This window comes from Pongo abelii, chromosome 3 (genome assembly GCF_028885655.2).
Source record: "Pongo abelii isolate AG06213 chromosome 3, NHGRI_mPonAbe1-v2.0_pri, whole genome shotgun sequence".
Classification (NCBI taxonomy): domain Eukaryota; kingdom Metazoa; phylum Chordata; class Mammalia; order Primates; family Hominidae; genus Pongo; species Pongo abelii.
This window is the reverse complement of record NC_071988.2, coordinates 40,219,168-40,243,372: the sequence shown is the minus strand read 5'-3', so window position 1 is coordinate 40,243,372 and position 24,205 is coordinate 40,219,168. Positions and strand designations below refer to the sequence as shown.

The 24,205-nt window shown below is 42.9% G+C and overlaps 1 protein-coding gene and 1 non-coding gene across 22 annotated transcripts in view; both read left to right on the top strand.

Annotated features, from left to right (window-relative positions):
- APBB2 (amyloid beta precursor protein binding family B member 2) overlaps positions 1–24,205 on the top strand; it is a 398,765-nt gene that overhangs the window by 328,234 nt on the left and 46,326 nt on the right.
- LOC112133306 (small nucleolar RNA U13) lies at positions 13,799–13,905 on the top strand. The gene has a single exon (XR_002914974.1). It is a non-coding gene; the product is annotated as a small nucleolar RNA U13 (small nucleolar RNA).

The following is a 24,205-nucleotide window of genomic DNA, read 5'->3' as shown; positions in this document are numbered from 1 at the left end:
TGATGCTGGGGCTGGGACTCTGCAAACTATGCTCCTGCTTCTCTCGTCTGCTACCTGTTAGACTCTGGTGACTGTGCAGCACTCGAAGGAGAACTGCCAGGTGGAGGAGGAAGGAGGAACTTGCTCCCTCCTTTGCTTCCTGTTTCTCTGAGCACCATCCTAGAAACACATCTTTATCCCAGTTGCATCAGTTCTGAATCCAGTTTGCAGTTTTTCCAACTTCACAGAAATGCAGAACTGGCTTCATCACACGGCTTCTTCAGAGATTCCAGCACAGCTAGCAGGCAAGCCCTCTTTTTAAGTCTGGGTCCTGGCCCTGGGGTCCCTCCTTCAAGCCTAGGGACACCACCAGCAGCCAACAATGCCTCTTCCTCTGCAGTCAGAGGTTTTGCTCCAGGAGGCTTCTCCATGAAGCTTCTATGTTTTAATTATTGCAACCTCTCTCCTCTGTTCCCTCAACCCTGCAGGTCAGAGCCCCCTTCTTACAGTTGCAGCCTCCATAGGAGCTTTCTCAGGATCCCCTTTTGCCATTGTAGTTACTAGTTAAAATTCTATGTGCTATTCTCCATTCAGATGACTGGTGTGGTTTACTGTCTCCTGCCTGGTCCTGCCTGTCCCCTCCCTGGTTGACCTTTAAGATTGAATTAGCACTGACTAAAGGAGACAGCCACTCACACAGCGCAGAGGGTCTGTCCACCATATGGAGGGCAGTCAGGAAAGCTTTTCTGAGCAAGCCAGTGTGGCTCTTCTTTCTGTTTACACCACACTGCAGGTGATACTGCAGCCGTTGTGCCAAGGAGACTTCCTTTCTAAATTAGTAGAAATTGTCTGTGATAAAGGGCAGTGTTTTAGGTGACAGTGATTTAGAAATAATGGGTCTCGGCCGGGCGCAGTGGCTCACACCGGTAATCCCAGCACTTTGGGATGCCGAGGTAGGTGGATCACTTGAGGCCAGGAGTTAGAGACCAGACTGGCCAACATGGTGAAACCCCATCTCTACTAAAAATACAAAAATTAGCCAGGTGTGATAGTGCACACCTGGAATCTCAGCTACTTGGGAGGCTGAGGCAGGAGAATCGCCTGAACCTGGGAGGCAGAGGTTGCAGTGAGCCAAGATTGCACTGCTGCACTCCAGCCTCGGTGACAGAGCGAGAGTCTGTATCAAAAAAAAAAAAAGAAAAGAAAAAAGGAAAGAAAGCAAAAAGGAATAATGGGTCTCTTTTGTTTTTGAGCTAATCTGAAAGTTATCTCTGTTTCTTCTTGGTCATTTTTTTTTTCCCCTAGGAGTGATTAGGTGGGGTCTCAGTTTGGAAGAAGTAGAGTTTCCTGATGACATCTAGTAGGGGATTCATTACTGTCTGGCTATGACAGTAATGAAAGATTGATGGAATTCCAAGATCTGCTGATGAAAGTTTAATCTATGGTATGTGCTGTCTTGCCTCAGGGAGAAAAGTCTTCAGGGAGGAGCAATAATTCTCTCCCTACACTATAGTATTGTCTTGACCTCTGGAGTTAATTTCTCTTTAATGCAGCTCCATGATAAGCAGAGGCATCACAATTTACTTGACCGTTTTGCTGACTTAAACTGTGATTCTATTTTATCTCTTTAAAAGTGGCTTCTCTGCCTTCCATTAATCATGATGGGATGCTTATAATACTTTCAGCACAGAATAACCTTTAAGGAAAGACATTGTAAGTGATTGTCCAAGAACAGTGTCCCTTAGAGGAAAGTGGGAGGGCATTTTCAGACAGATCGTTCATGGCGGTACTGTCCCTGTTCATGAATATATGAAGATGACAGTTTATCCTTAGAAATATATCATCCATTTTGGTAACTCTGGGTCAAAGCATAGTTCAGGATTTCTTGTGAGCATGTTTCAGTAGCAGCCAGTGAAGTGTGGGGGCTTGAGACTGTTGTGTCAAGAGAGAGCAGAAAAGTCTGATGATGATCTCTGAACAGCTTCCATCTCGCACTTCCCCGAGTCCTGAGTCAGACAAAGGATGGGCCTTTCTGGATGCAGAGGGAGGGAGATCCATCATGTTTGATTCTCTGTGTCCATCCTCAAAGTGCCATGATCTTCTTTGAATATTTGGAGCATCCCAGGAAAAGAAGAGTCATTTGAGTAAAGAAATACCCTAACAACCCATGTAAACATGGATGAGTGTCTTTGAGAACAGAGGAAGTCATAACCATGATAACCCAGAACTTATGCAGATGTTCAATGCATGGTTTGGTGCTTGAAGAATTGCTGAAAGCCTCTTGTTGCAAAGGAAGGTGCAGTCACCACTTTTCATACACGAGTTGTCACCTGGAACCTTTTTACTCAAATGTCGTCATCCTGAGATTTTTGGTTTCCTGGGGAGTCCAGTGACTATGAATTTAGTGCAGCACAGTTCGTCACTGGGAAAGAAGAATTTGAGAACATCAGGTGGAACTCAAGGAGTCTCATTGTGTATAATTATGTCGAGTTTTTGAGAGCTAGAGTAGGTCAAGAGAAGGAACACTGGAGTAGGCATCTCACCATTTGCAATGTAATTGTTCCTCTTCCTTTGCACTGATGTTAGGGGCGCTCTGTGTGCCACTCTCTCCATCTGCAGTGGAGATCATCACTGACGTAGCTGAAATATGGAGGTCCTTTCATGCAAGGGTCATAAGTGCGATCACTCCCAGTGACACTCTTTTTATTAACATAGTAATATTTCCTTGAAACATTGTCCTGGGTCTGCTGGGTGCAGTGGCTCATGCCTGTAATCCCAGCACTTTGGGAGGCTGAGGTGGGCAGATCACCTGAGTTTAGGAGTTCGAGACCAGCCTGGCCAACATGGGAAAACCCTGTCTCTACTAAAAATATAAAAATCAGCTGGGTGTGTTAGTGCATGCCTGTAATCCCACCTACTCGGGAGGCTGAGGCAGGATAATCACTTGAACCCAGGAGGCAGAGGTTGCAGTGAGCCGACATCATGCCATTGCACTCCAGCCTGGGCTACAGAGTGAGACTCCATCTCAAAAAGAAAAAAAAAAGAAAAAAAAATATTGTCCTGGGTCAACCGTAACATATTATTAAAAAGAAGGAGAAATTTAACATGAGAGCTTAGTATTATTCTATCTTTTAATATCTAGAAATTATCTCTAGTTCATAGTGAGTCTCAACTAACGAGTTGGTGACTTTTCATGGAGTTCCCTAGAGCTATTTGATGCTGCCTTTCAAAGGCTAAAATTGTTGTTTAGAGCCCCCCAAAATGGCTTTGTATTTTTCTAACCCTCTTATAAAGTCAGAATTGGTGTTTAAGTATCAGAGCTGTGAACTCAAGCTTTGGAATGGCTTGTGTTTTGAGGAGTTATATTTTAATAGAGAAAAATGAGAATGTAGGAGAATTATCGTGTCATGAATTTTCAGCTAGCCTTGAGCCTTTGGGTGGACTGAAAAAGTCTTGTTCACTTGGGAGCCAAGGGTTCCTGCTGCTGTGAGTTCACGTGAGGCTGCATCAGTTTCCCTCCGGGACCCACGTTCTAGTCTCCTCCTGCTCACTGGCCTCTCTCTTAAGATAAGAAGACTGTAGAGTTATGTTCCCTGCAGTCCCTCGGAGCAGCACCCACACTTTGGGCTCAGGCACTGGGTCTCATGTTTCTTCGTTATAACTTCAACTGGGAATTCTGTTCTTCTAGGCTATTCCCCAAAGAGTGGCCTAGGGATGTGCTTGTTTGAATAGGGAAGACAAGAAAGGAAATCAAAGACAAGAATTAGGAAATTGAACCCAGAGTCCTCAAACAAGAACCCAATTTCCAATAGTAAAAAGACCTTGGGAACAGAATCATGCAGGCGCGGTCATGGCAGCCAGAGGACGGAAATGCCAGATCAGATGTGGGGCCAAAGAAAAAGAAGGGAGCCAGAGAGTTGACTTAAAATGGAAAGAATAAACCTCTCCAAACCCTGGAAGAATCATCGAGGCTATAAATAAATGAACACAGAGTGGGTGACAGACGGGCTGTGACACCATTCACTCATCTAGAAGAGTGTGATGGGGGAGGGGAGACTCAGAAAAATAAAACCCAGAAAATGTTCTCATTCAGTCAGAAATTTTATACCAGAAATACTCCAAAGAAGAAGAAACATTTGAAAGTCCTGAGGCGAGAGAGGATGAGGTAGGGGGCACAGTTACAGTCTCTGAGGGAGATCCAGACGTGGGGGATGGCAGGGACACAGTGGATGAAGACGGATGCTGACATGGCAAACAGGCAGGTAACGTGATGGGGAGGACAAAGCCAAGCAGACACAGGCGCCTTTCTCTCTGCTGGCAGTGCATTAGATAAGCTTCTGATTGCTTTTCTTTTCTTTTTTTGTTTTTTTTTTTTTGTTTTTTTTTGTTTGGTTTTGGTTTTTTTGGAATGGAGTCTCACTCTGTCGTCCAGGGTGGAGTGCAGTGGCAAGATCTCGGCTCACCTCAGCCTCCCGGGTTCAAGTGATTCTCATGCCTCAGCCTCCTGAGTAGCTGGAATTACAGACGTGTGCCACCACACCCAGCTAATTTTTGTATTTTTAGTAGAGATGGGGTTTCGCCCTGTTGACCAAGCTGGTATCGAACTCCTATCCTCAAGTGATCCGCCTTCCTCAGCCTCCCAAAGTGCTGGGATTACAGGCGTGAGCCACTGAGTCCGGCCTGATTGCTTCTCTAATGCTCAGCAACCCAGCCTGTCTTGCCAAGTCTGCCCCTTTAGGAAAATGCTCCAGCTGCATTTTCAAGGGCTACTTTTTCTCTGCACCAAGCACCCTGCCCACTGGAGAGCCATCTTCAGGCAGGGCTCACGAGCCCCATGCCCTGTACCCTGAGCTGCTCTGCCCGGGGTGTGGCAGGTCATGACAGAGTTAAGAGTCACTTTGCCACTGGACAACAGTTCATGACACGTGGCTCCTACGTCTCTGATCCCTAAATCCTTCTTGCCTCCTCCCTAAAGGAGAGCTCCTGAGTGTGAATTTGTTGGAAACAACACTAGAAAATTGCAAGTCTCAATCTTCAACTCAGCAGAATCAAATGTTCCTGTGTGGTCCTAAAACCAGGTCTGTCCCAGCAGGTGAACTAAACAGGGCATAGCAGGATGAGTTTGCAGGAATTTTATATATAGCACTGATTAAGGCATTAATGCCATTTTTCAAAGAGTTGACCCTTCTTTGATGACCAAATCTGCGAAATAGAGATTTAGTTCAGCTTGAAAGTATCTGATCTCCTCTGACCCTGGCCCTCAGTACCCCACCCCTACATGACCTGCCTTTATACAGACCTGGAATGAGGATGGGAACAAGGATGAGAGGGCACACGTCATCCCTAAGTCCATAAGCAGCATCTGAGCTCCAAAGAATTGAGTTGTCTTTTGAGCAAAGTCTCTTTCCTAACCACATGCCACAAGGTTATAAATAGTGGGTACGGCCCAACCTTGGCTAACCTGGGCTAGGCCACCTTTGCTCTCAGGTGGGTAACAGCTGCCTGCTGGGATGCCAAGGCAAATCTGTTATACTCCACGTTGGCCAAGATGGACTCCTGACCCCATTTTCAAAGCTGTTCTTTCTATTCATTCTCCCATGTTCTCCATTCATACATTCACTCATTTCGGCGTGTGTTCATCCACTGGACTTACGCTGAGCCACTGTGGTTAATGGCTCTGCCATCTAGTCAGCCACACAGGTCAGCAGTGTGGGAGCCCCCGACCCTGCTCCTGTGGGTCCTCCCCACCCATAGTGGTGGTCAGCCCTAAGGAGTCTACCTCCTTAATACCTAGGTCAGAGTTAAAAACAGGCTGTCATATTGACAGTGGGTAATGATTCAAATATCCATCAGCAGGTAAATAGATAAACAGACCATGGTATATTGTACAACAGATATCTACACAGCAGTGAAAAGGAACCAGCTGTTGATACAGTCGGCCCTCTATATCTGCAGATTTTTTACATCGACACATTCAACCAACTGCAGATGGGAAATATTTGGAAAAAAATACAACAGTGAAAAATAATACAAGTTTTTAAAAATAATATAGTATAACAATTATTTACATAGTTTTGCATTGTATTAGGTGTTATAAGTAATCTAGAGACTAAAGTATACAGGAAGATGTGCATAGGTTATATGCAAATACTGTGCCATTTTATATAAGAGGCTTGAGCATCCTTGGGGGTCCTGGAACCAATTCCCTGCAGACACCAAGCGACAACGGTATACACAGCAACATGCTGAATCTCACAATAATTGTGCTGAGTGAAAGAAGCCAGACGAGAAAAAAAGGTAGTGTGTGATTGCATTTATATAGAATTCTATAAATGCAAGGTAAACTAATTTGTAGTGACAAGGCAGTTCAGTGATTACCTGGGAAAGGACAGAAGGCAGGGATTATAACAACGCAGGAAGAATCTTTGAGAGTTACAGATATACTCACTATATTGATGGTGGTAATAGTTTCACAGGTACATATATATATGTGTCAAAACTTATCAAATTGGATATTTTAAATATACGCAGTTTATTGTGTATCAATTATACTCAATAAGGTTGCTTAAAATAAAAGTTTTAAAACATGCAGTGAGTGCATGCCTAAGATTTATTTAACTCATGAGCTGGCTACCAACACCAGTTCAAAGGAACCTAAGAGAGGCTGAGAATCTTCTAAACCTGATAACCAAGCCACCAGGAAGCACTTGTGCTTTCAAGAATTTGAAAAGGTTTCAAAAAACCTCAAGCCAGGAAGAATCACACACATACATAAACACACATGTAGTGCTGCCTAGACACAGCCTAATAAAAACAGTTGAAACCAAAGGCATAACACAAATCATAACAGCAGCTAGAGGAAAAGAGAAAATACTAGAATAGATGACTAAGGTGGATACAAAACTGGTTAATGTTCTACTGGCAATGAAATCCTCACCTTTGGGGTTATCTTTTTTTTTTCTTAGCAGAAAGTTGCAAAAATTACTTGTAACATATTAATGTTCTACAAATTAACAACTACTCTCCCAGAGTCTGAGCCCTAATCACTAGCAAAGTTAGATAAAAATGCATTTCCCTAGAGCTGGGCTGTTCATTTCAGTGATGGCCTTGAGCACTTGAAATGTAGCTGGTCTGAATTGAAATGTGCTGTAAAGTGTAAAATACATGCCAGAATTCACAAACATTGTATTAAAAAGATGTAAAATGTCTCATAACAATTTCATATTGATTACACATTGAAATGATAGTATTTTGGACATATTAGCTTAAATAAAATATTGAAATTAATTTCACTTCCATTTTCCAATTGTTTAATGTGGCTACTAGAAAATTGTAAATTACTTAATGTGGCTTGCATTGTATTTCTGTTGGACAGCACTGCCCTAGTGAAGTAAGTAATCCTTAGGAGGGCCCATTAAGTGTTGCTGTACTGTGACATTGAAAGACACACTGTCCTCCTTTTGTCTTATATCCAAGTGTTGGTTAATTTTTCTTAACTACTTCTTATACCTGTTCCTCTACCCCTGAGATCTTTAACTCCCATCTGTCTCTCTGTCCTTGACAATCAGCAACCCAAGTGATTTTTCTGATGGGTAAAAAGACATGACATGTTCCCTGCTGCTCAGGATGGAGCCAGACCCCACGATGTGACATGTCAGGTCTCACCCCTGCCTGCCCCCGTCCCAGGCATCACAGCTGAGCCAGGCACTTACCCAGCTGCACCGGACTGTGCCTGAATTCACACACTTAACTAACAAAAATGTCACACAACAGTTCTGACTTGCACTGTGTGCCCTGCTTTTTGATTTTTTTTTCTTTGCTACTCTTTTAAAACGCTGTTTGTGACCACTGATTGGTCATAGTTTGAATAATACTGATCTTGGTCAAATTTTCTAAGAAGTTTTTGAGCTGAGCACTCTACCAGCTTAGTAACTGGTATTGAAAGAAAAAGAGATTCCACACTCACATAATTTCGGGAAACACTGTATACAATGTCCTGCTCTCAGAGAAAGCCCCTAAAACACACCTCAGCTGTTGAAGGCTCTGAGCTGTCCCGCAGTCAACACTAGATGAGCAGAAGACATATTATTGGCTTCCTTATCGGTGAACCTTCGGAGGGCAGCACTTCTGGGACCCATCGGGTCAGAAAACACTGTTTTAGGGATTCTGAATGATAACATTGTATCAGGGCACAGGATAGCAAAGCTAGAGTTTCAGACTTTCATTTACTTAGCCCCGCCCCCACCCTGTCCCCGCCTCCTGTGCCTTCTCTGAAAAGTGTTGTGTTCTTACGAACAGCACTTCCATTGCATTCAGTCAATACAGTTGTAAGTGATGATCCCATGAAGGAAATCTCTACTTCTTTGGTAATATCATCCCTGGAGATGTCCTTTATATTGTTAAATTGCCCTTGGATAAAAAACTGAAATGCAGATTTCTTTTAGATTTCAGTATCTAGAAAATACTGTCTCTCAAAGGGTTTGCATGTAAGAATTTAGTTAACAGGGAAAATAGTATAGTTTATCATGTTTCCCTTTTTGCTAGGAAGTTTCAAGTTAAACCTGCAACTGCAGTAATTAAATCAGATAGAATCATATAAGATTGCTGTTTTTGTGGATCAGAAATGGTTGAATGTGGTTCCAACTAATATTTCGCCTCGTTAATTTATAGAATTACTTTCTCTTTCTTATATTTGGCTTTAAATTTTACTTTTCTAAATTTAGAACATAATAGACTGTGTGTACCTTTTATTGTAAGCCACTTAATTCTTTTGGGAAGGAAATGGGATATAAATTTTGATAAATAAACAGAGTTCAATTGTAATGCCCCATTAACCAATGAGTGTTTAAAATACAGATTTTTTTCTCTGACTTCTCTATTATTCAATAATTGGGAAATGCTGTGCATTCTAAAACAGGAGTATTTTACGGGTTTTTTTTCCCCTCTGTAAAATCCCTAAGCAACTAAAAGAACACAAAGTTAAAAATCTATCCCTACAGCCAATTAATATTTATTGACCTATCCAAATGACACCTGTGGCCTTCCCCATTAATCAGAGAATAATAGTGCACAGAACCACCTCAGCCCTAAAGATACTTGCTTGCCAAACCAGTTTCCTCCACCACCAGGGATCTCATTGTGAAGATGAGCAGCAATTCCTAAAAGCATTATAGCTAGTGGATGGTGTGAAATTTCTTAATACATTTCCCCCACAAATTCAGTGGTCTAGCATAATTGTCTCAGCCCCTTCTTGCCTAAAGGAAATGTTCTGATTCATCTCTGTACAGCTTTGAGCTTAAGAGTTACTTTGTCTTCTTCATTGTAGAGTGAACTTCATGTAGAAGTTATTTATTAAGAAAGATAAAACCTGATACTATTAATTAAATTCACTAAGTCAAGGGTTGAAAATTAAGCGGGAAGATTTTTTTAAAATAAAAGATGAGGTTTAAATATGTCTACACTGTACAAATTAGAGTGCTTTTTAAAAAAGAGAGGAGATATAGATCTTAAGTTGTCAAATCTTGGGTCACTTCTAATCATAACGTTGTTAATCATTCTCTTAGGCCCCAGAACTGGTAGAGCAGATTATACCACAGAAGTATGCTAACCAGGGCAGGAGGATAGAAATGGCTGTCATCATCCATATACGGTACCATCTTTTTTTTTTTTTTTTTTTTTTTGAGATGGAGTCTCACTCTGTCGCCCAGGCTGGAGTACAGTGGCACGATCTCAGCTCACTGCAACCTCCGCCTCCTGTGTTCAAGCAGTTCTCCTGCCTCAGCCTCCCAAGTAGCTGGGATTACAGGCATGCAACACCACGCCCAGCTAATTTTTTGTATTTGTAGTAGAGACGGGCATTCACCATGTTGGCCAGGCTGGTCTCAAACTCCTGACCTGAGCTGATCCACCCACCTCAGCCTCCCAAAGTGCTGGGATTACAAGCATGAACCACTGCACCCAGCGCCATCTTTTTTTTTTTAACCTTTATCATTATAATTTAACCAGATTTCTTCCTGTGTATCTTACAGTGATCTGTAAAGTTGGCTTTCTTCATGTCCAACGCCACATCTTCCTCATTCCTAACTTGAGATGTCAAGCCGTGGAATTGCTTTTCTCCCTCCTTCTTCCTCTATAGATCCCATCTAGCTTTCTGGGGATTTATTGGACACCCATGTGTTAAGTCCCTAGCATGTGTCTGCCACTATGCTTGGCACCAAGGATGTAGCCATGAATGAGAACACCATGGTTCTTGCCCTCATGGGATGTACTAAGAGGAACAGACAGGTAATGACATTGGCTCATGAGTCCCATGAAGCACTTTCTAACATGACCGTCAAGCCCTATGCCAGTGTTGTGTGACATCCCTATCCTTAGGACTTAGTGCAGGTCCCACCTGTTCTATTAGCCTTTCTGTCACCATTCGTGTCCTTCAGCACAGGCTAGGTTAGACTGTAATAACAACCAAAAATCTCAGTGGCTTATAACAACTCTTTCTGCTAAATGTCCATGGTAAGTTGGCTGAAGACACGGCTTCCTTTGTCATTGTCCTCATTCTCTGTCTAAAACTGATGATACAGTCACAATCTAGACTACAGTATTGGCAACAATGGTGGCAGAAGGAAAAGATGCGCTGACTGAACATTTCTGCTGGAAATGATGCTTAGCGCTTTTGCTCACATTTCATTGGCCAAAGCAAAATGCGTAACTGTGCCTCACTTCAAGGGTTGGGGAAATATACACCACCCCTACAAATGGGAGTGAATCTTCACAGCACACCGTGCCCTGTGCTGTCTTTCACCTCTGCAGTCATGCATATCTTCATGGTACTAGATCTCTTCAACCTCGGGTTGTCACTAATGTCACAGATGTGTGTCTCCCTGGTTAGACTATGAATTCCTTGACAGCCATCACCATATCTTAGATTTCCTTGTGTGTGATTCAACATGATGTTATCCTTATATTAGATGCTTAAAAGTACTTTTGATTATCTGAAGGGGAGAATGAGCGGAGAATAATCAGAACTCTGTGCATGTTTTGACACAATGCTTTATGGTTTACTGAGGATCTCTATCTCCATTAGTCCTTTCAGGACTCTAGGGTGTAGCAGTATGTCCCTTTTACAGATGAGGGAACTGAGACCTAGAACTTCTACACTTGCTCAGTTTTATACAAAAATGTGGCTGAACTGTGTCTGAAACCGTGAATTCTAAATTAATGGGTCAGTGTTCCTATTCCTTTTAGCTGTTAATATGGACACTCCAATTACCTTGTGCAGAGGCCCACATGAGGGAAGGAAGAGGAAACTTCAGAAAAGGAGTTGAGGCCAGGCGCGGTGGCTCATGCCTGTAATCCTAGCACTTTGGGAGGCCAAGGCGGGCGGATCACTTGAGGCCAGGAGTTCGAGACCAGCCTGGCCAACGTGGCGAAACCCCGTCTCTACTAAGAATACAAAAATTAACTGGGTATGATGGCTCTTGCCTGTAGTCCCAGCTACTCAGGAGTCTGAGGCAGGAGGATCGCCACTTGAACCCAGGAGGTGGAGGTTGCAGTGAGCCAAGACTGCAACATTGCCTTCTAGCCTGGGCAACAGAGTGAGAGTCCGTCTCAAAAAAAAATAAAGGGGTGCAGGGTAGGGGGGTCTTCACAGATGTGATTAAGTTAAGGATTTTGACCTGAGGATATTATCCTGGATTACCTGAGTGGGACCTAAATCCAGTCATAAGTGTCCTTCTGAGAGACACTTAAATATATATATATATGTATGGCTGGGCGTGGTGGTGGCTCACGCCTGTAATCCCGGCACTTTGGGAGGCCGAGGCAGGTAGATCCCCAGAGGTGGGGAGTTCATCTCTGCTAAATATACAAAATTAGCTGGGTGTGGTGGCATACACCTGTTATCCCAGCTACTCGGGAGTCTGAGGCAGGAGAATCGCTTGAACCTGGGAGGCGGAGTTTGCAGTGACCCGGGATTGCGCCACTGCACTCCAGCCTGGGTGAGAGTGAGACTTGGTCTCCAAAAAAAAAAAAAAAAAAAGTGTGTGTGTGTGTGTATATATACACACACACACACTTTTTTGTGTATATATGTATATAATACCTGTAAGGTAACATTTGCAGGTTCCAGGGATTAGGACCTGATTTCTTTGGGATATTTTTCAGCCTTCTGCAGTTAGGGCAGTGGAAGCCCCTTCTGCTACCCAGCTTTGCTCCTCCATCTTCCTCACCCAGCTGTCTCTCCTCTAGGTGGTACAGATTATATGACATCTTAAATGAAAGGGCTTTTGGAGTCAGGCACACCGGTTGGCTTCCTGATCTGCCTCTGTTAGCTGGCTGACCCTGAGCCAGTTACACACTGTGCCCCAGGGCCCTCTTGTGTAGAGATGGAAGCTTTGGAACCTCTATGCAGCTTGGTTGTAAGATATTAAATGGGAGAGGGCTTGGCACGGGTCCCTGTCCCCTAGTGAGCACTCAGAAGAGAATGTTGTCCCTCCGTCTGCGCTGCCTCTCACTCCGCCCTCCCTCATCTGCACTGGCAGTGGTGGGCACAGTGGGCTGGAGGCAGAGGAGGCTGCTTGTTGAGATTCCTGGAGCACTTCCTCCCATTTATTTTTCTCAGTGAAGTTAAAAACAGACAAATGTTTATTAAATAATGAATCATTCTTTCCTAGAAGGATTATTTAATTTCATGGGTGAGCAGTTTATTGCCAGAGAATGATGTCTTCCCCCAAAATGATGTATAACGTGATTTGGTACCTAAGTTTTTAGACAGTTGAATGTTTTTTCTCTCTTCCATTTAAACTTGAAGGTGGTGAAATGTAGTGCATACTCATTCATACTCTGTTCATTTCAGGAGATACCCACAAGCAGAGCGGGGTGACTGGGGCCTGCTTTGACCTCATATTTTCCTGTTTCTACAGGAATATATAGAATATTTACTAAATCCAGGTATTTAGTAATAAATACCACAAGCCTTCCTAGGTTATAAGCCTGTTAAGAAAAGTAAGCAATTATATAATTGGCAAATAAATTAATACAAAGATCTAAACCAAGAAATATCAAAGCCTTTTTTTCTTAGAATTTTTTTTCATTTCATGTATATTCCTTGTCTGCCTTCAGGATCTAAAATTCTGGCCCACTTTGTTTATAGAGTGGTCCCTTTAGACATTTGCCTTATTTTTAGGCCTCTTTTATTTTTTTTCTTTGGAGACAGGGTCTCACCCCTTCACCCAGGCTGGAGTACAATGGCAAGATCATAGCTCACTGCAGCCTGGATCTCCTGGGCTTAAGTGATCCTCCCACCTCAGCCTCCAATGTAGCTGGGATTACAGGCACGTGCCACTTCGCCCAGCTAATTTAAAAAAAAAAATCATATTGATGTGGTCTCCCTATATTGCCCAGACTAGTCTCAAACTCCTGGCCTCAACTGATCCTCCTACCTCACTCAGCTTCCCAAAGTGCTGGGATTACAGGTGTGGGCCACTGTGCCCAGCCCATTTTAATCCTAGGGCTAGGATTACTTGCCATTACCACACACTGTTGATTATTATAGCTATATATGCAGCTTTAAAATTGGATACACTGGTTCATTCTACTTTATTCTTCTGTTTACAGGCAGGTGCCTGTAATCCCAGCTACTCAGGAGTCTGAGGCAGGAGAATCACTTGAACCCGGGAGGTGGAGATTGCAGTGAGCCGAGATCGCACCACTGCACTCCAGCCTGGGCAACAGAGCAAGACTCTGTCTCAAAGAAAAAAAAAAAATAGAAAGGTGGTGTGGGGACAAATCGAGGTAACACATGTATAAGAAATAAATATTATTGATCTTTTAGTAGTTCATAAGCATGGTGATTGGCTTTTCATGTGCATGTGTGAAATGTGCCTTCCACAAACCTTGTTACAAAGTTGGCACACTACCATTGATGTGAAAGAAAAAAGATACTAAAATAAGAGGTCCTTGATGGCAAAAATAATAAAATGGCTCTTTGGTAGTTAAAAGGACCAATTTGGTCCAATCTCAACTCTTTAAATAAAAAGGAAGTTTGCTTGAGGTAGGTAATTTAGCTCCTTTGTGGAAAGTTCTTTGACTTCTAAGATGATTCAGAGTTTGGAATTACTGATTTAGTCTTCTGACTGTATCAGGAGTCTTTAAATATACATTTTCCATTCAATTAATAAGTCATGAGTTCGGTTAATTTATCATCAGTGCAATCAGAAACCATCAAAGTAGACTCTGAGTTCCCAGCCTTTACTTCTGGTTAATCCTGACACATCTCACATGTCATGGATTCCTGAAATTCTGAAGCTGAGATTGCTTATGGTTCAGATTGGTTACTGGATCATTGTGTTCCTGAAGAAAAATTATACAGCTCGCTTCAATGATGCAGTTTCCCCTCTTTTCCTCAAAAAATTTTCTATATGAGAGAAGAAAGCAGAATCTGTGCTCCAGTAAAGCAGTGATGCTCAAATCCAAGTGCGTGTCAGAATCCACTGTGGGTCTTTTTCAAACAAAGCTGGCTTTGCCCCAGCCTCAGTGGTTCTGATTAATTCAGTAGGTCTGGGGTGGAGCCTGAGAATTTGCATTTCTACTAAGTTCCGAAGTGACACTAATTCTATCTGTGGACCATACTTTAAAAACCAGCTGGGTGTGGTGGCTCACCCTGTAATGCCAACACTTAGGGAGGCTGACGTGGGAGGATTGCTTGAGGCCAGGATTTCAAGACCAGCCGGGGCAGCATAGCAAGACCCCATCTCTAAAAAAAAAAAGAATAGCCAGGCACGGTGTACCTGTAGACCTAACTACTCAGGAAGCTGAAAATTTAGAGCCCCTTTCAAGACCCTAGGAAGAGGGCTAGCAATTAGATCACATGGTTTATGTAAAATGATTTTGCAAAAGGAAGATAATTTTGTATTCTTAAAAAACAAAAAGGCCTCAGAAATTGTCTAAGCTTTAGGTCCCACAAAACCTAGATCAGCTCCCTGATAATTGATCAATATAATTAACTAATATATATGAAAGGAATACAGACTGTAAGCCAGAGAAGTTTTTTGTAGGCTAAGCAGTCTCTAAGTCCCATGAATGAGAGTACATGGGAACGTCATCTCAGAGAACAGGAGCCCCATATGTGAACTTTGTGTGGAACTTTAATTGAATGAGCTCAGTGGAGAATTCAGGCAGATGAAAATTCAAGTTGATCTTCACTCATCTACTAAATGATCAGCTTGCTATGTGTGATGTATCAATTTATTTGTGACAAGAGCAGACAATTTGGAGAATGAGACAGGTTCAAATTTTGGCTTCACCTCTTATAATTGAGTTCACTCATTCCCTCTGAGCCTATTTTGTTTACAAAAAGGGGGTTGGTAATAATAATAGCTAATTTAATAGGGCTAATGAGGTACTATAGTGACATGATAGATATGAAAAATGCTCTGAAGATAGAAAATGCTGCACAGATGTTAGTAGCTATACAAAGCTAACAAATAGTATACTCATCGTTTATATTAATAGAATGGCTAAAAGGCCATTTTGCTAGAGAAGGAGTCAGTAGACTTTTTCTGCAAAAGACCAGACAGTAAATAGGCTTTGTAGGTCATGCTGTCTCTGCCATGTTAGGCAAAAGCACCCACAGACAAGATATAAATGAATGTGCATGGCTGTGTTCCAATAAAGCTTTTATTTGTAAAAACAGGTACAAAAATGGTGATACACTAAAATTGATCTAAAAGGACACCGTCGGCCGGGCATGGTGGCTCATGCCTGTAATCTCAACACTTTGGGAGGCTGAGGCAGGCAGATCAGTTGAGGTCAGGAGTTCGAGACCAGCCTGACCAACATAGTGAAACCCCATCTCTGCAGGGGAAACTGCAAAGTTCAGTGCTTTTGTATTCTACTAAAAATACAAAAAATTAGCCAGGCATGGTAGTACACACCTGTAATCCCAGCTACTCAGGAGGCTGAGGCAGGAGAATTGCTTGAACCCGGGAGGCGGAGGTTTCAGTGAGTAGAGATTACACCACTGCACTCCAGCCTGGGTGACAGAGCGAGACTCTGTCTCAAAAATAAAATAAAATAATAAAAGGACACTATAAAATAATAAAAGTCCCTTCAAATTAGGAACTTCCAATTCAATCTGAAGATAAAACAAATAACAGCAACCATATATGATGTTTTTATTTAAACTCAACACTGAAGGATCAAAATTATATTGGCCTTAGTTTCTGTGGCCTTCTAATGTAGCTGATATCTCTTTAGGGGATGAGGGCACATAGGTGGAATAGGAAAAGCAAAGTGAGGAGGAGGAGGGAGGCAAGATTAAGAACAGTTGAGGGTGAAAATAGCGGCTTGTTTCTTTTTATGCTTCTTGCCACTGGAAGTAACGATCATCGGGTAAGCTCCTGCTTAAACCCTCCTCTGGGATTCAGCCTCAACAGTAAGCTCCTGAGCATGGAGTTTCGTGACCACCAAGAAGGTAAAGTGCTTCTATTTTGTAATCTCCTAATGAATTTTTAAAGATGACTGATAGTGTCCAGGTCTGTGAACATGGAAAACTGAGATAAACCCATCAAGAAACAACTGCCCATCCATCTTAAAAGGGAAGTTAATCATGAACCATGAATAAAGCCGCTGTTATCATTCACATACAGGTTTTTGTGTGAACAGAAGTGTTCACTCATCTTCTGTAAATACGTAAGAGTGGGATCACTGGGTTGTAGGGTGACAGCACGCCTAAGTTTATGAGAAACTGCCAGCCCACTTTCTGAGGAGCTGTGCCGTTTTGCATTCCCAATAGCAAAGTAAGAGAGTTCAGTTGCTCCGCATCCTCACCAGCAGTTGGCATTGCCAGGATTTTTTGGTTTGTTTGTTTAAGGGTGGTGGTTGTTATTTTAGCATTCTAAAACGTGTGAAGTGGTGATTCATTGTGGTTTTAATCCGCATTTTCCAAACAAATGATGTTGAGCATGTTTCATGTGCTTGTGAAAAACATTTATCTTCTTTGGTGACATATCTGTTCAGATGTTATTGCCCATTTAAAAATTTGTGTTGTTTGTTTTCTTATTATTGACTTTATTCATAGTTGCCAAAACTGAAAGAGTAAAATACCTATCAGCTCATAGATAGATACACAAACTCTTGTACATCCATGCAAAATAATTCTCAGCAATAAAAAGGAATGCACTGTTGATACACTCAACAATTATGCTAAGTGAAGGAAGCAAGGTTCAGAAAGCTAGGTATTACAGGACCCCCTTTTTATGACATTTTGGAAAAGGCAAAACTGCAGAGACAGAAATCAGATCATTGGTGGGCTGGCAGTGAGGGAAAATTCTTAGTTATTTTTAAAGAACTTCTCTTGTCTTCACTCCTTAGCCCCTACTGTCTTACTCTCCTAACCCTACCTTCCCAGCCATGGGTTTAGTATCAGTTTCAGCTTGAGTTTCTGATGCAGAAACACAAACATGATTTTCTCGAATTATAATCATGGAACTTGCCAGACAGCCAGCTTTTTCCTTGGCCCTCCGTGACTCTGTGTCCCTGTGCGTGCAGTACTCCTGTCCTTCCTTGCAATTCTGCTTTCCAGGGACAGCAAGACAGGGCATTGAGTGGGGAGATGGTTGAACATTTTAAGAATTGAAAGGACCAGGCATGGTGGCTCACACCTGTAATCCCAGCACTTTGGGAGACCAAAGTGGATGGATCACTTGAGGTTAGGAGTTCGAGACCAGCCTGACCAACATGGTAAAACCCGTCTCTATTAAAAATACAAAAATTAGCTAGACATGGTGACACATGCCTGTAATCCCAGCTACTCGGGAGGCTGAGGTAGGAGAATTGCTTGAACCCAGGAGGCAGAGGTTGCAGTGAACCAAGATTGCACTGCTACCCTCCAGCCTGGGTGACAGAGTGACACCCTGTCTCAAAAAAAAAAACAAAACGAATTGAACGTTGTGCTGGTTCCCTTAGGATTCTGAACCATGGAGGATAACAATTTATGCTCACCCTCGCTACCTCCTGCAGCAGTTAGGAAGAAGAGATCTGGTGGGTGGTGGGTGGTGGGAAGATAAGTCAAATCTCTTTATAGTACAGCAAAGGCCAGGGAATGGCCCACAGTCTTTGGAGTAGTGGGAGGTTTTTTCTGCTGAATATTGCATAAAGAAAATGAGCTATGCTGCCTGCCTAGGGCTTCGGAATCTCTTCCACTAAACAAAGATTCTTGTTATACACGTTTATTATAAATAGCCTTTGCATTTTACAGGGCAGAACAGGAAGACTCCAGGCCATTGGGCAGGAGAATTTCTTTTGTTTTTTTTTTTCCAAAATTTTTGTTAGAGTTGAGTTAAAGAGATACTGTGGCAATCTCTTTTAGATAAAGGACACATCCTTATGTGAGTGCAAGCTAAGCATCTGCTGTGACTGATGTCTTGTGGGGCGGTGGGGGCTTTCTTTTACAAATATACATTATAGATTCCTCCAGGAGCAATAATCAGGTACACAGTGTTTTTTTTTTTTTCTTTTTCTTTTTCTTTTTATTGAGACGGAGTCTCACTCTGTCGCCAGGCTGGAATGCAGTGGCGCAATCTCAGCTCACTCCAACCTCTACCTTCCGGGTTCAAGCAATTCTCCTGCCTCAGCCTCCCAAGTAGCTGAGATTACTCGGCGCCACCACGCCCAGCTAATTTTTGTATTTGTCATAGTGATGGGGTTTCACTATGTCGGCCAGGATGGTCTCTGTCTCTTGACCTCCTGATTCGCCTGCCTCAGCTTCCTAAAGTGCTGGGATTACAGGCGTGAGCCACCGCACCCAGCCTACATAGTGCTTTAAAAGAAGTTGGGAATGTTACTGTTAGTCCACAACTCCCTGGCTTTCTTTTCTTTTTTTTTCTTTTTTTTTTTTTGGAGACAGTCTCCCTCTGTCACCCAGGCTGGAGTGCAGTGGTGTGATCTCGGCTCACTACAACCTCTGCCTCTTGAGTTCAAGTGAATTCTCATGCCTCAGCCTCCTGAGTAGCTGGGATTACTGGCGTGCACCACCAAAACCGGCTAATTTTTGCATTTTTCGTAGAAACGGGGTTTCACCATGTTGGCCAGGCTGGCCTCAAACTCCTGACCTCAAATGATCTGTCCACATCAGCCTCCCAAAGTGCTGGGATTACAGGTGTGAACCACTGCACCTGGCCTCCCTGGCTTTCGTTGTCCAAGCTCAGTGAAGATCTTTTTTGCTGCTCATTTGTCCCTGTGATCATGGTTTAGATGATTCACATATGGATTCTTGCTATTCAAAGTGGAGCCTCTGTATAAGAACTTGGGCATCACCTGGGATGTAGTTTTTAGAACGACAGGGCCCTACCCAGACCCACTGAATCAGAACTTGCATTTAACAAGTCCTCAGACAATGCATTTGCACATTGAAGTTTGAAAGGCATTGATCTACCTCAAGGTCCTGCCAAAACATCCCGCCTGCTCTGTTGATAACCTTGTTGTGATATGACCCTCAGAAATGTACCCATGGTGAATGCTTCTGACATCCACATAGGTGTGAGTATAGATGCATGCCACTTTGTCCCGAATGTACTTCATTTATTAAGTGCTCAGTGCTGAGCTGGGCATAAAAGATACAGAAACAAGAAAAGCATGGTTGCTGCCTTCAAGGAGCTCAGAATGCAGTGCGGGACACAGAAAGAGCTGCAGCATCCCATCCTCCAGTGTCTTTATCTGTCATCTGACTTTCTCCTCTGACACAAAGTACCAGTCCCCTTCTCTGGAAACAGCTTTGAATCCTCAATGTACAGCCCACTGAACACCTGCCTCCAAATCATTTGGGTCAGAAGGGACGGTACTTATGTAAAAAAAGCGAGGAGTCTGTTTGAGACCTACTGAGTCACAACACCCTCTAGGTGAGATTGTGGCGCTTTTTTTTTTTTTTTTTTTTTTGAGATGGAGTCTCACTCTTGCCCAGGCTAGAGTGCAGTAGCACGATCTCGGCTCACTGCAACTTCTGCCGTGCAAGTTCAAGCGATTCTCCTGCCTCAGCCTCCCAAGTAGCTGGGATTGTGGGTGCCTGGCTAATTTTTGTAGTTTTAGTAGAGACAGGGTTTCACCATCTTGACCAGGCTGGTCCTGAACTGCTGACTTCGTAATCCACCCGGCTCGGCCTCCCAAAGTTCTGGGATTACAGGCATGAGCCACGGCACCCGGCCAAGACTGTGGCACCGTCATTTTAACTGTTGTGATGCACGTTATAGTTTGAGACCACTAACCTGGGTGCTGCTTTGATACCCTCTGATTATGCAAGTGTCATACAAATGGATGTTAAAATAGTCTCAAATATTTAAGGAATCCTTCAGGGATTCCCTTATCCTCAATTCAGGAGATTTTGAAGTGGCTTCCACGTTCACAGCTGCTTTTATCTTTGGCTGAGGCAATATAATGGTATTTAAGGATAGTTCAAATTCATATCTATGTATTTTAGTAGCATGTTCTCTAGGAGCAAATTACAATGCTTTGTTCTATAATGAGTTAATAGCGTGAACATTGTCATAACAGTCCTGTGACTTTCTTGTTTAATGTTTATACTCATCTAATCAAACAAATTGAAATTGGATTATGGCTGTTGCACGTTATATCAGTTATTATCCAGTTTAAATGCAGGTCTGAAGGAAGTAAAATTGATTTTTCTATGCTACTTGGGGACATCATAGGTTATTGGTATGCTGGTTGAATTTTCAATTAGGTTTCTATGAAAGAAAGGTGAGTGGTTAGGTTTGTTGAATTTTTTTCTTTCTATATTTTGTAAATAAACTGTGATATTTCATTCTAATTAGGAAGTCAGATGCCTTTTAAAAGTTGGGTGATCAGTTTCCATATTTTTATTTAAAGCATGTCTGGCTTTTTAAAGTGTATCATAATTCTGAGTAACATTTTTATTTTTAGAAAGAAAAAAAAGAAAACAATAGAACACCTTCATAATACTCAGTTACTACAGTAACAGCTACAATATTTATCTGGGAATGAGCTATAATATGTACCAGAATTTCACACATAATTGGACCTGTCTTTCTATGAACCAGACCTGTTTTTAAAAACTGCCTTCATTCCATAAACACCGTTTGTGTACCTGTTCTGTACAAGCCCCATGCCCAGTAGTAGGGACTCAGAGTTTATCTAACATAGATATCCTTTACAAAAGCAGATGTTTTATTTTTATTCATTCATTCATTTATTCATTTATTTTAGAGATAGCATCTTGCTCTATAATCCAGGCTGGAGTGCAGTGGCAAGATCATATCTCTCTGCAGCCTCAAACTCCTGGGCTCAAGCAATCCTTCTGCCTCAGCCTCCCAGGCAGGTAGGACAACAGGTGCAAGCCACCACACCTGGCTAATGTTTAAAAAAAAAAAATTTTTTTTTTTTTGAGATGGAGTCTCATTCTGTTACCCAGGCTGGAGTGCAGCAGTGTGATCTCGGCTCACTGCAACCTCTGCCTCCCAGGTTCAAGCGATTCTCCTGCCCCAGCCTCCTGAGCAACTGGGATTACAGGCACGTGCCACCACGCCCGGCTAATTTTGTATTTTTAGTAGAGACAGGGTTCCACCATGTTTGCCAGGCTGGTCTCAAACTCCTGGCCTCAAGTGATCCGCCCACCTCAGCCTCCCAAAATGCTGTGATTACAGGCGTGAGCCACCACACCTGGCCTAATGTTTAAAATTTTTTTGTAGAGATGGGGGTCTCGCTATATTGCCCAGCTGGTCAGAAATATGTTTTATTACTACTTAATGCTTCGAAAGCAAAGTGATGGGCCAGAGAACACAAAGGCAAGGATGACGAGCCCTCGGTAAGTAGGGAAAGGCCTCATGGGAGAGATGGCATTTGTTTTATCTGGACCTTAACTCATAAGTAGGCATTTGCAAAATGGAAATTGGTTATTTAAATCATAAAAGCATTATATGCTGATTACCTGGCCATTTCAAAAAATCTGTTAAAAAATAGTAACTCATCAAATTTATTCAATAGTAGATGTATTAAGCACTTACTGTATGTCAGGAAATGTGCTTACTGCTGAAAATACAACGGGAAACTGCCAAGTTAGAGAACAGTCAACAAGACCACCCTCAGGTTTGATAATTTGCTAGAAGGACTCATAGAGCTCACTGAATGCTGTGATTATGCTCATGGTTGTGCTTTGTCACAGGGAAAGGATTCTGATTAAAATCAGCCCAAGGAAGACACACATAGGACAGAGTCCAGGGAAGTTCTGAGCCTTCAGTTGTCCTCTCCCTATGGTGTCCTGGGCAGCATAACTTCCCTGGTATTGCCGTGTGACAGTAGCATAGAGTATTGTCAACCAGGGAAGTTCATCCAAGCCTTGGTGTCCAGGATTTTTATTGAGGCTCCACCCCAAAGGCATAGACAACTGGTCCAGGGCTAATCTCAGTCTCGAGCCCCTCCAGAGGTGGAGCTGATACTGCATGGGCCAAGCACCCACCCCAGATCACCCTGTTAGACCCTCTAGTGTGTCCCAAAGCCCCTAGGCAAACAGAAACACTCCGGTCAGGCACAACATTCCAAGGTGTTAGAGTTTACATCCCAGAAGCTGAAGGCGGAGGCTCTCTTCAGCCAAGGTTAAATTCTTCACTGTGCAGAAACAAAACCAGACTCTGTAAGTTTATAGAGCTCACTGTAAGGTGAAGGAGATGAATAATAAATGAATGATTTTCCAGATATTTAACACCAAGCTGCAGCAGGGGTACGAAGGAAAAGCCTGGGATGCTGTCAGGAAGGACACTGCCTGTCAGGAACATCTTCCAAAGGAATCAACTTTTGGGCTGAGATTCCTAGAAGATGAGAGGGATTCATCAGGTGAGCAGTGCAGGGAAGAGCATTCTAGGAGGGTCACAGTCAGCGCAAAGGCTCTGAGGTGGGAAGTAGCTGGGCACGTTCCAGGAACTGGAAGAAGAAAAGGGGACTGGAGCAGAGACAAAGAGGAGGGAATGTGGTTGCAGCATTGGAGATAGAAGCAGGGACCTGATCCCAGGCGGCCTGTGAGACCCTGAAGGTGATTGTAGACTTTATCTGCATTGCAATGGGAAGCCACTGTGTGGTTTTAAGGTTCGAGCATGGATACTTATATTTGTGATTTTTGTTTTTGTTTTGAAGGGACATGTGTGGCTCCTGTGAGAATAGCTTGTTAGTAATGAGTGGAGGCAGGGAGACTGTTAAAACACTACTGCAGGCCGGGTGCGGTGGCTCACGCCTCTAATCCCAGCACTTTGGGAGGCTGAGGTGGGCAGATTACTTGAGGCCAGGAATTCAAGACCAGCCTGGCCAACATGGCAAAACCCCATCTCTGAAGCACAAGAATCACTTGAACCCAAGAGGAGGAGGTTGCAGTGAGCCAAGATAGTGGCCACTGCACTAGTGAGACACTGTCTCAAAAAAAAAAAAAAAATGACAGCAGCCCTCCTGATGAGATGATGGCTGGAACTAGGGTGGCAGCATGGAGTTGAGAGAAGGTGGCAAGTTGGAGAGAGCAGGAGGAGGCAGAGTTGGCAGGACTTGTCACACATGACTTCCTGCCAGCAGACCCTCAGCTGTCACACTTGACGCACCCTGTGGACATCTGGCAGACCCATCTATTTGTTGCTTCTGCCCTGCTATAGACAGAGAATCAGACAACCAAACTCACTGGAATGATGTGTAAGGAAGGAGAGGCAGCCTTTGAAGGGGTGACAGGTACAATCCTGTTAGCTTGTTTCATATCTCTGAGCTTGCTCCTGTCTCTTCTGGCTGCTGAACCCCAAGTCTTAAACCTTTTTCTAGCCTCGCTTGCAGTTTGTGCTGTGTTCACCAAATAATTGAAGTGTTACTGATCATAGATTCAGAAACAGCGTGAGTTAAATCATGCCCTCCCTAGAAAGACAACTGTTAACCAGAAAAGCCTAATATAAAATTTTCTGCACAGAACCTGGTACTTAGGAAGAGCTTAGTAAATGTTGAACAAATGAGAAAACACCTGATCCTCGTTTAAACATGAACATTAAAGTTGTCTGTACACCTGTGGTGTGTTTTTACCAAACCCAAACAAGACCTACTAGTTACATACTCCCTTGATTTTCCATGTGTATATCCTATTTTCTGTTCCTTTCTTTGTAAAAGTAGTGTATGAGACTTTGAATATAGCCAAAAAAACATGGCTAATATGCTTTGCCTATTTTGCTCTTTTTTTTTTTTT